The sequence below is a fragment of the Saimiri boliviensis genome, chromosome 7 (assembly GCF_048565385.1).
Source record: "Saimiri boliviensis isolate mSaiBol1 chromosome 7, mSaiBol1.pri, whole genome shotgun sequence".
NCBI classification, from domain to species: Eukaryota; Metazoa; Chordata; class Mammalia; order Primates; family Cebidae; genus Saimiri; species Saimiri boliviensis.
The window spans coordinates 76,536,104-76,551,429 of record NC_133455.1 but is presented as its reverse complement, the minus strand read 5'-3'; the positions used below and the strand labels follow the sequence as shown (position 1 = coordinate 76,551,429).

The 15,326-nt window shown below is 39.0% G+C and overlaps 1 protein-coding gene and 1 pseudogene across 4 annotated transcripts in view; one reads left to right on the top strand and one right to left on the bottom strand.

The window, feature by feature from the left end:
- Positions 1 to 15,326, top strand: part of TAFA2 (TAFA chemokine like family member 2) — a 545,001-nt gene that overhangs the window by 167,932 nt on the left and 361,743 nt on the right. The window lies entirely within an intron of this gene.
- Positions 3,762 to 4,022, bottom strand: LOC141585211 (zinc finger protein 98-like; annotated as a pseudogene).

The window sequence follows — 15,326 nt, the reverse complement described above, 5'->3', positions numbered from 1 at the left end:
GGCTGTGACTCCATCAGGACCTGGACTTTTTTTGGTTGGTAGGCTATTAATTGCTGCCTTAACTTCAGATCTTGTTATTAGTCTATTCAGGGTGTCAACTTATTCCTGGTTTAGTCTTGGGAGGGTGTAAGTGTCCAGGAATTTATCTATTTCTTCTAGATTTACTGGTTAATGTGCACAGAGTTGTTTGTAGTAATCTCTGATGGTAGTTTGTATTTCTGTGGAATCAGTAGTGATATCCCCCTTGTCATTTTTTTATTGCATCTATTTGATTCTTCCATCTTTTCTTTTTTATTAGTCTGACTAGCAGTCTATCTATTTTTTGATCTTTTCAAAAAACCAGCTCCTTGATTTATTGATTTTTTGAAGGTTTTTTTTTTTTGTATGTGTCTATCTCCTTCAGTTCTGCTCTGATCTTAGTTATTTTTTGCCTTCTGCTAGCTTTTGAATTTGTTTAATCTTGCTCCTCTAGTTCTTTTAATTGTGATGATAGGGTGTTAACTTTAGATCTTTTCCTGTTTCTCATGTGGGCATTTAGTGCTAGAAATTTCCCTCTAGGCACTGCCTTAAATGTGTTCTGGAGATTCTGGTACGTCTGTCTTCATTCTCATTGGTTTTGAAGAACATCTTTATTTCTGCCTTCATTTCATTATTTATCCAGGAGTCATTCAGGAGCAGGTTGTTCAGTTTCTATGTAGTTGTGTGGTTTTGCATGAGTTTCTTAGTTCTGTGTTCTAATTTGATTGCACTATGTCCTGAGCGATTGTTATGATTTCCATTCTTTTGCATTTGCTGAGGAGTGATTTACTTCAAATTAAGTTTTAGAGTAGGTGTGATGTGGTGCTGAGAAGAATGAATATTCTGTGGATTTGGGTGGAAAGTTCTGTAGATGTCTGTTAGGTCCACTTGGTCCAGGTCTGAGTTCAAGTCCTGGATATCCTTGTTGATTTTCTGTCTCGTTGATCTATCTAATATTGACAGTGGAGTGTTAAGGTCTCCACTATTATTGTGCGGGAGTCTAATTCTCTTTGTAAGTTATTAAGAACTTGCTTTATGTATCTGGGTGCTCCTGTATTGGGTGTGTATATATTTAGGATCGCTAGCTCTTCTTGATGCATTGATCCCTTTACCATTATGTGATGCCCTTCTTTGTCTCTTTTGATCTTTGTTGTTTAAAGTCCATTTTATCAGAGGCTAGGATTGCAACTCCTACTTTTTTTTTGCTCTCCAGTTGCTTGGTAAATTGTCCTCCATCCCCTTATTTTGAGTCTATGTGTATCTTTGCCTGTGCGTTGGGTCTCTCTCTCTCATCAGCACACTGATGAATCTTGACTTTTTATCCAATATTCCAGTCTGTGTTTTTTGATTTGGATATTTAGCTCATTTACATTTAAGGTTAATATTGTTATGAGTGAATTTGATCCTGACATTTTGATACTAGCTGGTTGTTTTGCCCATTAGTTGATGCAGTTTCTTCATTGTGTTGATGCTCTTTACCATTTGATACATTTTTGCAGTGGCTGGTACTGGTTATTCCTTTCTATGTTTAGCACTTCTTTCAGGAGCTCTTGTAAGGTAGGCCTGGTGGTGACGAAAACTCTCAGCAATTGCTTGTCCGTAAAGCATTTCACTTTTCTTTCACTTACAAAGCTTAGTTTGGCTGGATGTGAAATTCTGGGTTGAAAGTTCTTTTGTTTAAGGATGTTGAATACTGGCCCCCACTGTCTTCTGGCATGTAGAATTTCTGCCGAGAGATCTGCTGTGGGTCTGATTGGCTTCCCTTTTGGGTAATCTGACCTTTCTGTTTGGCTGCTGTTAGCATTTTTTCCTTCATTTCAACCCTGGTGAATCTGATGATCATGTGCCTTGGGGTTGCTCTTCTTGAGGAATGTCTTTGTGGTGTTCTCTGTCTTTTCTAGATTTGAATGTTGGCCTGCCTCGCTCAGGTGGGGAAGTTCTCCTGGAGAATATCCTGAAGAGTGGTTTCCAGTGTGGATTCATTCTCCCTGTCACATTCAGGTACACTAATCAAATGTAGATCTGGTCTTTTCACATAATCCCATATTTCCTGGAGGTTTTGTTAATTTCTTTTAACTCTTTTTTCTTTTTCTAATCTTGCCTTCTCATTTTATTTCATTGAGTTGATCTTCAATCTCTGATGTCCTTTCTTCTGCTTGATTGATTCAGCTATTGAAACTTGTGTATGCTTCGTGAAGTTTTCGTGCTGTTTTTCAGCTCCATCAAGTCATTTATGTTCTACTCTAAACCAATTATTCTAGTTAGCATTTCATCTAACCTTTTTTTCAAAGTTCTTAGTTTCTTTGCTTTGGGTTAGAATATGTTCCTTTAGCTCAGAGAAGTTTGTGAAGCCTGGTTCTGTCAATTCATCAAATTCATTCTCCATACAATTTTGTTTCCTTGCTGATGAGGAGTTATGATCCCTTGGAGGAGAGGCCTTCTGGTTTTTGGTGTTTTCATCCTTTATGCCCTGGTTTCTTCCTATTTTCATGGATTTATCTACCTTTGGTCTTTGAAGTTTGGACTTCCAGATAGGATCTCTGAGTGAGTGTCCTTTTTGTTGATGTTGAGGCTATTTCTTTCTTTTCTTTAGTTTTCCTTCTAACAGTCAGGCCCCTCTGCTGCAGGACTGCTGGAGGTCCACTCCAGACCCTGCTTGCCTGGGAATTACCCGCAGGGGTTGCAGAACAGCAAGGATTGCTGCCTGTCCCTTCCTCTGGTAGCTTTATTCTATAAGGGTACCCGCCAGATGTCAGCCAGAGCTCTCCTGTGTCTGATGACACTTTGGATATACAGGAATCAGGGAGCCGCTTGAGGAGTCAGTCTGTCCCTTGTCAGTCTGTCCCTTGTCAGAGCTCAAGTGCTGTGCTGTTAGCTCCATTGCTCCCTCAGAGCTGCTGGGCAGGGAAGTTTAAGTCTGCTGCCGTGTGACTCACAACTGCTCCTTTTCATAGGTGTTCTGTCTCAGGAAGATGCGGGTTTATTTATAAGTCCCTGACAGGCTGCTGCCTTTTTTCAGAGGTGCTTTGCCCAGCAAGGAGGAATTCTAGTCACGGTCTGCCTGCAGAGGTGTTGTTCAGCTGCTGCAGGGCTACCCCACAGCTGCTGTGTAAACTTCTTTGTGCTTTTGTTTACACAGGTAAGGTAGGCAGATGCCCCTCCCCCAACGGGGTTTGACTGTTCATGGTTGAGCTCAAACTGCAGTGCTGGCTGGGAAAATCCCGAGCCAGTGGGATTCAGTTTGCTGCTCTCACTGTGGGTGGCACCCACAGAGCCAGATCACCTGGCTTCCCCGCCTTCAGCCCCCTTTCCCTCAGGTGTATACGTGACTCTGTCTCCCAGGCGCTCAAGGCACCAGTCAAAAGGGCTGTTCAGATTTGTGCTGGGAACTCACGGTGCTGGCTGAATGGGCCAACCAGATTTGCCCTGGAAACCCAGGGCGACTGTCAGCACGAGGGGATCTGCTGGTCTGTGCACTGCAAAGACCACAGAAGTGCAGCATCCAAACTGGAGCTCCGCAGTGGCTGGACATCCCCAATGGCTTCCGTTGGGTAGGAGGGAGTGCCCTCTGGCCTACTGCACTTCCCAGGTGAGGCAGTGCCCCACTTGCCTTGGTTTGCCCTCTTTGGGCTATACCCACTGTCCAACCGGTCCCATTGAGATGAACCTGGTACCTCAGTTGGAAATGTGACAATCACGCACCTTCTGCATCACTCTCCCTGGGAACTGCTCTGGAGCTGTTCCTATTTGGCCATCTTGGTGGAAGTCCCCTGAAATGCTGGGGGTTCAGCAACCATCTCATGTCTCTTCACATTCCAAGGTTCTTTTCCTTGCTTCAGACAAGTGATCAAGTCTGGGTAAGAGGCAGCAATACCCAGGAAGACCAAGTTTCTATAGTTCACTAACATCACATTCCTATATAAATTCTACTCTGCAGTGTCCAGGCATTGCCATTCCTCCAGACAGAATTCTATGGCCACGTCCCCAAATGTCAACACTCCCATTTCTAGGTCTCATCAGTGAAGATGAGACCCAGAACTCTGGCTGCAGCAAGAGACAAAGCCTCTCCCCCCTTTTTTGGGACTGAGTTTTGCTGTGTCAACCAGGCTGGAGTGCAGTGATGCAGTGGCGTGATCTTGCCTCATTGCAACCTCCATCTCCTGAGTTCAGGAGATTCTCATGCCTCAACCACCAGAGTAGCTGTAATTACAGGTGGGCACCACCATCCTTGGCTATTCCTTTTGTATTTTTAGTAGACAGCACATATTGGTCTTGAACTCCTGGCCTTAAATGATTCGCCTGCCTCAGTCTCCCAAAGTTCTGTGATTACAGGCATGAGCAACCGTGCCCCGCCTTTTTCCTTGTTTTCTTATGAGTCTGTATTAGTCCATTCTCATACTGCTATGAAGAACCCCCTTAGACAGGGTAATTTGTAAAGAAAAGAGCTTTAATTGGCTCTTGGTTCTGCAGGCTGTATATACTTCTGCTTCTAGGGAAGCCTCAGGAAATTTACAATCATGGCAGAAGGAGAAGAAAAAGCAAGCACTTTCTTCACATGGTGGCAGCAGAGATAAAGAAAGAAAGAGTGAGCAGGGAAATGTCACACTCTTAAACAATCAGATCTCATGAGAACTCACTCATTATCACAAGAACAGCATGGGAAAAATCTGCCCCTATTATCCAATCACCTCCATCACATCCCTCCCCCAACACTGGAAATTACAATTCAACACGAGTTTAGGATGAGGACACAGAGCCAAACCATATCAAAGTCTTACAGTTTTAGCTTTTACATTAAGGCCTTTGATCCATGTTGATTTAATTTTTATATTAGGTATATGGTACGTATTCTACTTTCTGATTTCTGTAATTCCAATGAAATATTTGCTCAATGAGATCATGGATCATGCCTGTCTTACACTACATTCCATCTCCAATCCTTAAATCAGGGATTCACACACAGCAAAATGTGGAATGAATGAGTAAAGACATTTAAATGGGATATTTAAGGCAAAAACATGTTTACTTCTTAGAATCATAGAATCTTGTGCATGAGAATTCATGAGAATTAATTAATTTTAAATTTATATTGGTTACCTCTAGGCCAATTTTCTTCTGCTACTTTTACTTCTTTTGTGAACATGTGGCCTACAAGTTATACTGTTAGAAGCATTGTTAATTAGATTTATCTCAGTCTGCTAAGCTTGGGATAAAGCATAACATAACAACATAACATAACATAACATAACATAACATAACATAACATAACATAGCATAACATAGCATAACATATAACACTGAAAACACTTCTTTCATCTGAAGAAGAAATAAGGACAATGAGCTTTAGAATAGATGTACTTTTCATTTTCTTTAAGTTTTATGTCAGATGTCTTCTCCCTGTGACTTTGGCTAGTTTCTGTATTTAAACTGAAGAAATCCAATCCTTTTTATGATTATTAACATAAAGCAACAAAGTAAAACTAATTGCTAGATGACAGGGATGCTACCACGGCAGGATCATCGATTTATCTCTCTTCTGGGGAGGATTGAGAATAGATGATGGAAGGCACTTGGTTATCAACACTTGTTGATGGATTAGCAGGAATAGTGTTCTTCAGGAAGATATCAAGTTTGGCTGCATAGCCTATTTCTTCTTTTCATCAGGATCTGAAAATACTGTTGTTTTCCTCCATGCATGACTGACTGGGTGCTGCAGTTTGTTGATGTTATCCAGCACTGGAAGAAAGAGTATCTTGCTACATATCAATAGCCTGAAAAAAGATCAAAATTCAAAACTTGAAGTATAATTCTGCTGAATGCATATCACTCTAAAAAATTTTTTAAGTCTAAAAATTGAAAGTCTCACTATCGTAAGTTTGGGATTTGTATTTGTCTGATTACGACTTCTTTATCCAGTCTTTACCTCTAAGCCTGAGTGTTTTTCGTTGTCCAAGAATGAGGCCTGATAATTGGGAAGGAAAAAATCAACGGAAGAAAATGAGCCCCTGGAGGAAATTTGCTTTTGACAATTCTCTTTTTCCCTCCTTTGGGGAGCAAAATTTCCTTTCTCATCAAAATGATTGTGGACTCATGTCCAAACACTGTTTTGGCAAACATTTTTGACTCTGCATTAGTAAATCTGCCAAGAGACTCTTCCTTCCTTCTTACAAATAAATGATTTTGCATTGCTCTGCTGAGTATCATTTACATTACATCTCTACCTTTGTCCTGTATTAATATAATTAGAGAAGAGCAATGGAAAAATGCTAATGATTGCCATAATTGGGCTCGTCATTTAAACAGGTATTAGGTAAGTTAGTATTAAGCATATAATTTGCAAGTGGTTTTGTGCTCTCAAAAAGCTTCCCTGTAAACTTAGATTTGAAAATTGTAGGAGGAAAAGGAATGTAAAAAGGGGAGGGAAAACTGTTAGAAAAATATAGTGCTGTTGCCAGATGAGTTTGTGTCTCTTTGCATACCTATTACAGATTTTGAAGAAAGGTTGGCTTTTTTGAAAATGTACTGTGTACTCATACTTAAATCATAAATCTCTTGAATTTGGAGTTCAGTTTAAAAACATGCTGAGAATACTGATGTATCTCTTCTTGTATGTGTCTTTTGAAACACACACACTTAAGCACACACACAATGAGAATAAAGCATTCTCCAAATAACAGCAGTGTGGGAAGAATTCAAATTAGATAATAAAAAATAAAAAGTCACATAAATGTTAAGGCTACTAACACAATGTAAATGTTGTAGATAGGTTAATGACAGAGATAATCTGTTGAGACTACAGAACAGAAAATCAAACACTGCATATTTTCACTCATAGGCAGGTGTTGAACAATGAGTACGCATGGACACAGGGAGGGGAGCATCACAGGGGGGTCTGTTGTGGGGGAAATAGAGGAGGGACAGCGGGGGTTAGGGAGTTGGGAAGGGATAACATGAGGAGAAATGCCAGATATAGGTGATGGGGAGGAAGGCAGCAAACCACATTGCCACATATGTACTTATGCAACAATCTTGCATGTTCTTCACATGTACCCCAAAACCTAAAATGCAATTTAAAAAAAAAAAGAAAAAGAAAAATAGAAAAATGCCTTCGAAGTGAAAAAAAAAATGTGTGAGAGACATTTCTGTGTCTTATGTTAAAACTTTGGAAGTTGAACCAGGTTCCTGATGGCAGAATAAAATTTTATTTGTAAATGATGTTCATGTCTTTGTAGTCAAATGACATTTAGGTTTGCAACTATGAAAGTATTGTTCAGGCTCAAATAGGCAAAAACCCATTCATATTTTGTTTTGCTTTGATGGTGGAGAGGAGAGAGGTTTTACTGAAGGATAGAGGCATTTCCAAAGATAAGACCTGATGTATATGGCATATGGCCCAGAAAAATGTTTACCTGAATTTTGACTGGGGGGTGTCCAATAAGTATTCTTCTTCTTTTTGGAAACTCCCTTACCCTCTTCTGAGAAAGCTCTTTTCTAATAGCAGGAGCTTATAGAAGGAAGAAATTGTCATTACCATTCAGAAACTTGTATACACTGTAGCAGTGCATTTTCGAGTGAAAGAAATGATTCAGATATTCAGATCAGATCATACCAGATTCACATCAGACCAAATTGCTGCTTCAGTTCATAATCCTATTAATAAAACAAAAACAGCTTTTCAATTCCCAGTGCCTCGAATTTAGAAGATGCTCAGCAAATGTCTGTTGAGTAACAGGACCTACTGGTTAAAAGCCTGGATTCCAGAACGAGATACTGGGGGTTTAGATCTCGGCTCTTACTGGCTGTGTGATCCTGGGCAAGTTTCTGTTTTTGCCTCAGTTTCCTCATCTGTAAAAGGAAGTTAATAATAGTACCTACTCTCAAAGGGATGTTGCAAGGATAAATTGGAAAAAAAGTCACTGTAGAACATTGCAGATTCATAGTATATGTTGTGTTAAGTGTTAAGTTTTCTATTTAGTGGATGACTAAGTGACATAAATTGTTCTTAGAGGCTATATTTTAAATTTATATTAAATATTCTTCAGAATTCAATTGAAGTGTTCCACTGTGATGAGTTCATAACTGGTTATTATTTCAATACGTGATGTAATTACTGCCTCCTTTGCTTGACTTCATATTCTATATCAAAAAATTCTTTGTGCTCAGATGTTCAGGTGCTCCCTGGAGACTTAGCCAGAAATCATGCTCCTTGGAAGAAATGTCTGAACTTGACACGCTTCACGAAAGCAGGGCTATGTCATGTGTGTCAGCCCCAGGGCCTCACTGCCTGGAATCATGTCTGGCACTTAGCAGTGCTCAATGTTGGTTGCGTCAGCAAACATTGATTGCTATTCCCCTTAGAAACCAAGATAAACAAGATGTGATATTTGTACCCATTAAAAAAATAGCTGCTTACTACGTAGAATAGGAAGTGCCTCAGGCCACACTAGAAAAAAACCTAGAGGCGCAAATACCATTTGACCCAGCAATCTCATTACTGGTATATACCCAAAGGAATATACATTATTCTATTATAAAGGTATATGTACACATATGTTCACTGCAGCACCATTCACAATAGCAAAGACATAGCATCAGTCTCTTAGTGATAGACTGGATAAAGAAAATTTGGTACAAATACATCATGGAATATTAGGCAGCCATAAAAAGGAATGAGATCATGTCCTTTGCAGGGTCATGGATGGAGTTGAAAGCCATTTTCCTTAGCAAACTGATGCTGGAACAAAAAACAAACACTGTGTGTTCTCACTTATAAGTGGGAACTGAATGATGAGGACACATGGACACATCAGGGGAACAACATAAACTGGGGCCTGTCAGTGGTGAGAATGTGGGGAGGGAGAGCATCAGGAAGAATAGCTAGTGGATGCTAGGCTTAATACCTAGGTGATGGGATGATCTGTGCAGCAAACCACCATGGTACGTGTTTACCTATGTAACAAACCTGCACATCCTGCACATGTACTCCTGAACTTAATTCAGGAGGCTGGGAGCAGTGGCTCATGCGTGTAATCCCAACACTTTGGGAGGCTGAGGAAGGCAGATCACGAGGTCAGCAGTTTGAGACAAGCCTCGTCAACATAGTGAAACCTCGTCTCTATTAAAAATACAAAAATTAGCCAGGTGTGGTGGCAGATGCCTGTAGTCTCAGCTACTTGGGAGGCTAAGGCAGGAGAATCGCTTGAACCCGGGAGGTGGAAGTTGCAGTGAACTGAGATTGCGCCATTGCACTCCAGCCTGGGTGACAGAGCAAGACTCAGTATCAAAAAAAAAAAAAAAGAACGTTGAAAAAAAATTGGAATCTGCTCTTCTTTCTTTACCTAACTTGCTCTGGAAAAATTATTTTTTTTTTCTCAGACTCAGGATTTTTTCCACTTGTGAAATGAAGAAAATTATTCACACCTTACCCATTTTAAATAGTTTTATAAAATAACAAAGAATTAATATGACAATGACTGCAAAAGTAACTTGAAAAATTAAAGTAATTAAATAATTGCAAAGATTTTCTTAAAATTCTATAAACTGAAACAATGTTTAGGGGAATATTTTAATGCAAGACCAAATAGATCATGTATCAAAGGTTTAGGAGACTGCTTTTTAATGAACTGGTTGTATAGATTACTTTTCATGGACATTAACAGAAAGATAAGCTGAGACCAATTTTTTCATTAATGTTGCCTTGCAAATTATAGAATATAAATATATTATTTATGACTACATAGTCATACAAAATGGCAATCATGGTTTAAAAATTATGAAACTGATGATCAAAGAAATTCAGGGATTTAACAGATACACACTATATTATATATAGGTTTTAAATTTTGTAAAGTTCATATGTGTCAAATCAGAGAAGCCATACCAATAGCACACATTCATTCTCATGCCTATGATTCACTTTTACTATTTTTTTTCTTTTCTTTCTACCCAGGGGGTAATTCAATTTAGTTCATAGTTATGTTGTAGAAAGAAACTATTATCAGCCAGAAGGGTAGTGTGGTAGGCAGAATTTTAAGATGATCCCCAAGATTTTCACCCCCTGTACATACTTATATAATCCTCTGCCTTCAAGAGTGGGCCAGAACTGTGAATAGAGATTTTAAGAAAAGAAAAATATCCTTGGTAAGCCCGACTGAATCAGGTAAGCTTTTAAAAGAGACTGGGCTTTTCCTGGGGAAAGAGATTCTAAGTGAGTGGGATATACATATCCCTTTGACTCAAGGGAGAATCTTTGTTGCTTTGGGGATGAGGGGGTCCCATGGCAAGACTTGTGGCTGGCCCCTCAGAGCTGAGCAGCCTCTGATGACAGACAATGATGAATTGGGAACCACAGTTCTACAACTGCAAGAAACTGAATTCTGCTACCAGTACATGGTCTTGGTAGAGCACCTGAGCTCCAGATGAGAATGCAGCCTGGCTGACCCCTTGATTTTAGCCTGTGAGACCCGAGCAGAGAAACCAGTCTCTTTATGCCTGAAACTCTGACCTGTAGAACTGTGAGCTAATAAGTTCGTATTGTTTTAAGCTGCCAATTTTGTGGTAATTTGTGATATGGCAGTAGAACATTAATAAAGAGGATAGATGTTGACTTTGCCAGTAGTGTGCTGCTTGATGCACTTTTTTTTAAAATTTTTTTATGAGACGTTTCATCGGATAAAAGTGGATAGGTTGGGTCAGATTAACCTGAATATCCTAGAATTACTTTGAGACAGGAATGTTGACTTTCAGTCATAGATTTAGTAACAACACGCTGTTAAACTTTCATCAAGCCACGGTGTTGTCTATAATCCCAGAGGCCTGTCAGGAATATAAATTAATTTGTAATTAATTGATAAAATATATATTTAATGGGGAGGTATGGACATGTGATTCAGCTGTAGCTGGGTATGTGAGACTGGCAATTTCCCTAGGCTTCTGTGTTCATGGTTAGGCTTGGTTAGCAGAAAATGTCTGTTTGTGGTTCCTGAAGAGGCGAGGTTGGAGAGACGGGCAGCTGCAGATGATGACATGGCATCCTAAATTCAATATGACTTCACTGGTAACATTTGAGTCCTTTAGAAAGAAAGGCTTTAGTTGGAAGCTAAAGATTTGTTTTTAAGGAAAATTTGTGAAACATGCCCATAAGCTGAACTACATGGATTTCCAGGGGACAAAGTGAACCAGGGTGGAGCATTTTAGTGTTCTTCCCTCTTCGTCTGTCGCACATGGCATTGCTCTGGTGATATGAAGGCCATAGCTCATGATGCAGGTATCCAGAGTATATTACAGTTCAGATAAATACTGGCTATTGCAGAAATAGAAATTAACATCACGCCAAAAAGAAATTTTTCTCAGGCAAGGTTTAAAAGGCTTGCAGCACGAGCAAGGCAAGGGAGCAGCAGAAGGGAAAGAGATTCCAGTGCCAGCTCCCTAGAAGGGCCCAGCTCTTGTCCTTTTAAGGAAGCTGAGGTGAGGAAAGGAGGCATGTAGAGGTGGGGAAGTTTTAGCATCTGCACTGTCTCATGACATGCTTCTTTATGTGTCGTCTCTTTGGCCTGTCAAATCCACACCCCTGAAGGTAAATCTTAGTGTTATAAAGAGATTACGAAGAGCTGAAATTTAGAGGAAGGTCAGTGCTGAAGTCCATCTTGTCTTTAGCCAGCTGGAACTGATCTGGTTCTTATGGGGAATGCCAGCTTCTTCCTTTTGTAACCTTGGGAGACAGATGGTCAGTTTCTTATCAGGAATGCTGGAGTCCCACTTTAGCAACCTTGGGAGACATTGTCCAAGGAAATGAATGTTAGGCTTTGCCTTTTATGTTTAGGAATTCAGCTTGGTTGGGTCAGTTAGGAGGGGTCAGCTTTCTGCTATGTGATTTGGGTCAGCTTGTTAAGGGAGGTAAGAGGGTAGGGGAGGAAACATGCCCGGACATGTGAGGCCCATGGAGATCCTGAGCTCTGGGTCTCCTGTCTCCCAGCACCGAATCTCTTCCCTACACTGTCTCAAAAAGAACACTGACAAAGCCCTAAAGGAGGAGACTGAAACTGCTAATTTAGAGGAGAATGTAGGAGGGCTAACAGATTATTTGAATATGTGATAGGGAGTATATACAGCAAATTAGGGACATGTTGATTTTGAGATGCCTGTTATAATTTAGAAGGAGAGATGTTCAGTGTTTTTAGGTCTCTGTGATACAGAAGTAGTATAAAAATATGGCTTGGGACCTTAGAATGGGGTTTGTGTTGAAGATGTGGATTTTGGCAATCAACATGTTGGTGCCAGTGCAATTCATGAATGTGGATGAGATATTTCTGTGAGAGCTCATGGAATAATAAGCAAAGGGCTCTGGGGACACACAGGCAATACCGGAAAATACTGATCAGTCTTTAGAGAGTCCAGAAGAGGACTGGGACAAAGTGGGATACTGGCAGCCAGGGGGGAAAAGATATTTGATATCTTTATAAAATTTTTTGCATGCTTTATAATACCTGTTGCATAGCCTTAGAGGGATTTAACAATCTAGTCATTAAAGGAAATTTCTTCTCGGAAATCAGCCACACTTGATGCTGATCCTCATTCTGTCACCAACAATATTACTTTCCTTTTAGCAATTTAAAAAGGAGTAGCCAAGCATTTCCTCTTTTCTAATTAAACAATAATTACTTGCTAATTTAAGAAGAAATTTTAATTTTTAATTTACTCTTATGTGAAAGATAGCTTATGCAATGACTTTGAGCCAAAATATCAGTGAATATTTCTTTGTCAATTAATGGGAGCAGAACACAGAATAAAAGCATCCTTATTAAACCATGTTCATATGGTTTTCAGCTTCTGAAATCACTAGTGTCAAATTAATTGAAGGAAGTGTCTCTACACTGTTGGTTTTAAGGAGAGACCTAATCAAGTCAGCCAACAATAATTCTCTATGTTGGTAATTAATGACTTTAATAATTTATCTAGTGTTGAATAATTCCTTTTATGCTTAATGGATCCATAAATAATGATCTAGGATTAGAAGAATTTGCAATATTTTCATTTATATCAAACATATCAGAAAGTTAATCACCTAAACCTAGACTAGTATAATGAGGAATCTAAAACTCTTTGAGGCTTCATTTCTTTTAGACTTCCACTCATGAGCTCTTTTCTCCTTCTCAGAGATTCCAGTTTTAGATTATTTTTTCCCCAAAGTCTTTAACGCTGCTCTGAGCAGTTCTGCACATCTTCAGGGCATTCAAAGAAGCTCTCTCATCTGAATATGAACCCACGAAGATATCTGTGTGATAAGAAATAAATTATATCTTTCTTCCTTGTGCTTTGTGTGCATAACAATAGAACTGTTGGTTAATTCCGTGGACGAAAGTATTTAGTGGAAGCTATTGTTTTATTCCTTTGTATTTGGGGGTAGGAGAAGTATTGTTTAAATACAACACGAGACGGGTGAAGAATGCTCCTGGTAGGTTGTTGGCCACCATTCACAGACTTATGTGTGGTGTTGAACCTTAGAAGAAGAGGAATTTGAAAGAGTAGTGAGAAGACCAATAGATTTTATTGGAGCAGATGACTTAAAAACCCTAAAGAAAATCTTAGGAAGCAGAAAAAATATAATTATCTCACTGTTATGTCAATAACAGCGACCCTTTGCTGAAGTGTAGGGCAGAAAAATGATTTTCAAAAAAGATTTTGCACTGGAAATATTTATTTATTTATTTTAAGTCAATTTCTGTTTCTAATGCCTTAAATCTCATTGAATTACTCTGCCAACAAAACTGATGATAATCTGGAGGCTTTTTCTTAAAGAAACTTCAAATAATTTTTTTCCCGTATTTCTCCACATATGTGTGTTGGATCTTTCAGCATACTATAGATTATACCAGACATGCTCAAATAAAAAGAAGTAGGAAAGATTGATCTTAGCTAACTTTTAATACTACAACACCAGGAACAATTCACTTCCCTTTTGAAATATACAATTTAGATTGGTTTCATTCACCAAGTCAAAGATTAAAGGTATTGTCACAAAGAAGCATTAATTTAAAGAGCATGGATTTTGGCTCAGTTCAGTCTATGCCAATTGATAACCGAGTAATAATTGGCAAGTTACTTAACTGCTCTGAACTTTAGTTTAGGGTCTACAAAATAAAAAAAGTATAAGGAAGACAAAGTGAGAATATTTTTGGAAATGCTTTGTAAATAATAAAATTCTAGTTCAAAACCATATAATTGAATTTAGTTGTCACTAGCAATATAATAATCAGAAAAAATAGTTTTATGTATTGCTCATGTGGGTATTCTTAGTGTGTTGGTCAGTAAGTATTCTTAAATAACTTAGTGGATTAATAAATCTGCAAGAGTAAAAACAAAAACCCTTATTGATAATTGACCATAAAACAATGTATATGTGTATGTATGTATATGCATATGTGTGTGTGTGTGTGTGTCTGTGGGTATGTACATATGATCTATTACTTTGGGTACGCTAAACTGATGAAATGAATAGACATGAAATGATTAAATAGTTGTCCCAAGTTTAATTTTTTTATCTGACTGGCTGCTTCGCTCCTCATACTTAGCTAGGAACAGGGCTGATATGGCCAGTCTAGCTATGAGAAGGGGGAAAGAGTCTAATTTGGGTCCAGTGATTTCCATTCAAGCAAGAGAGGTGGAATTTGCACATATTGCTCCCTTCCATATTCCATTGTAAAGAGCTTGGACACATGGCCGTGCCTAGCTGCAAAAAGCCTGGGGATGTATGCCCTCTAGCTTAGCATCTGTATCCTACCTACTATCAGAAGAACAACTGATTTTAGTGGATAGCTAGTATGTCCACCATGATGGACACTACTTTTCCATATTTCCCTCTTAATGGAATACACAGTACATTAAATTATTTACATATTAAATAATATATAAATAGTGTCTGGTATATAGTAACTACTCAAATGATAGCTGTTATTGTTATACAAATATTTCACTTCATAAAAATGAGAAAGAATGTTGTGTTGTTGGTTCAATGGTTGGCAGCTGAAATGTAATAACATTTATGTCTGTATTTCATTTATGATGAGTTTTCTGTAGTTATTAAATCTTTAAAATTCAAGATCTTCAAGTATGGTGGCTCATGCCTATAATCTCAGCTCTTTGGGAGGCTAAGGTGGGCAGATCACTTGAGGTCATGAGTTCAGAACCAGCCTGGTCAACATGGTAAAATCCCATCTCTACTAAAAATACAAAAATTAGCTGGATGTGGTGGCATGTACCTGTAGTCCCAGCTACTTGGGAGGCCGAGGCAGGAGAATCACTTGAGCCCA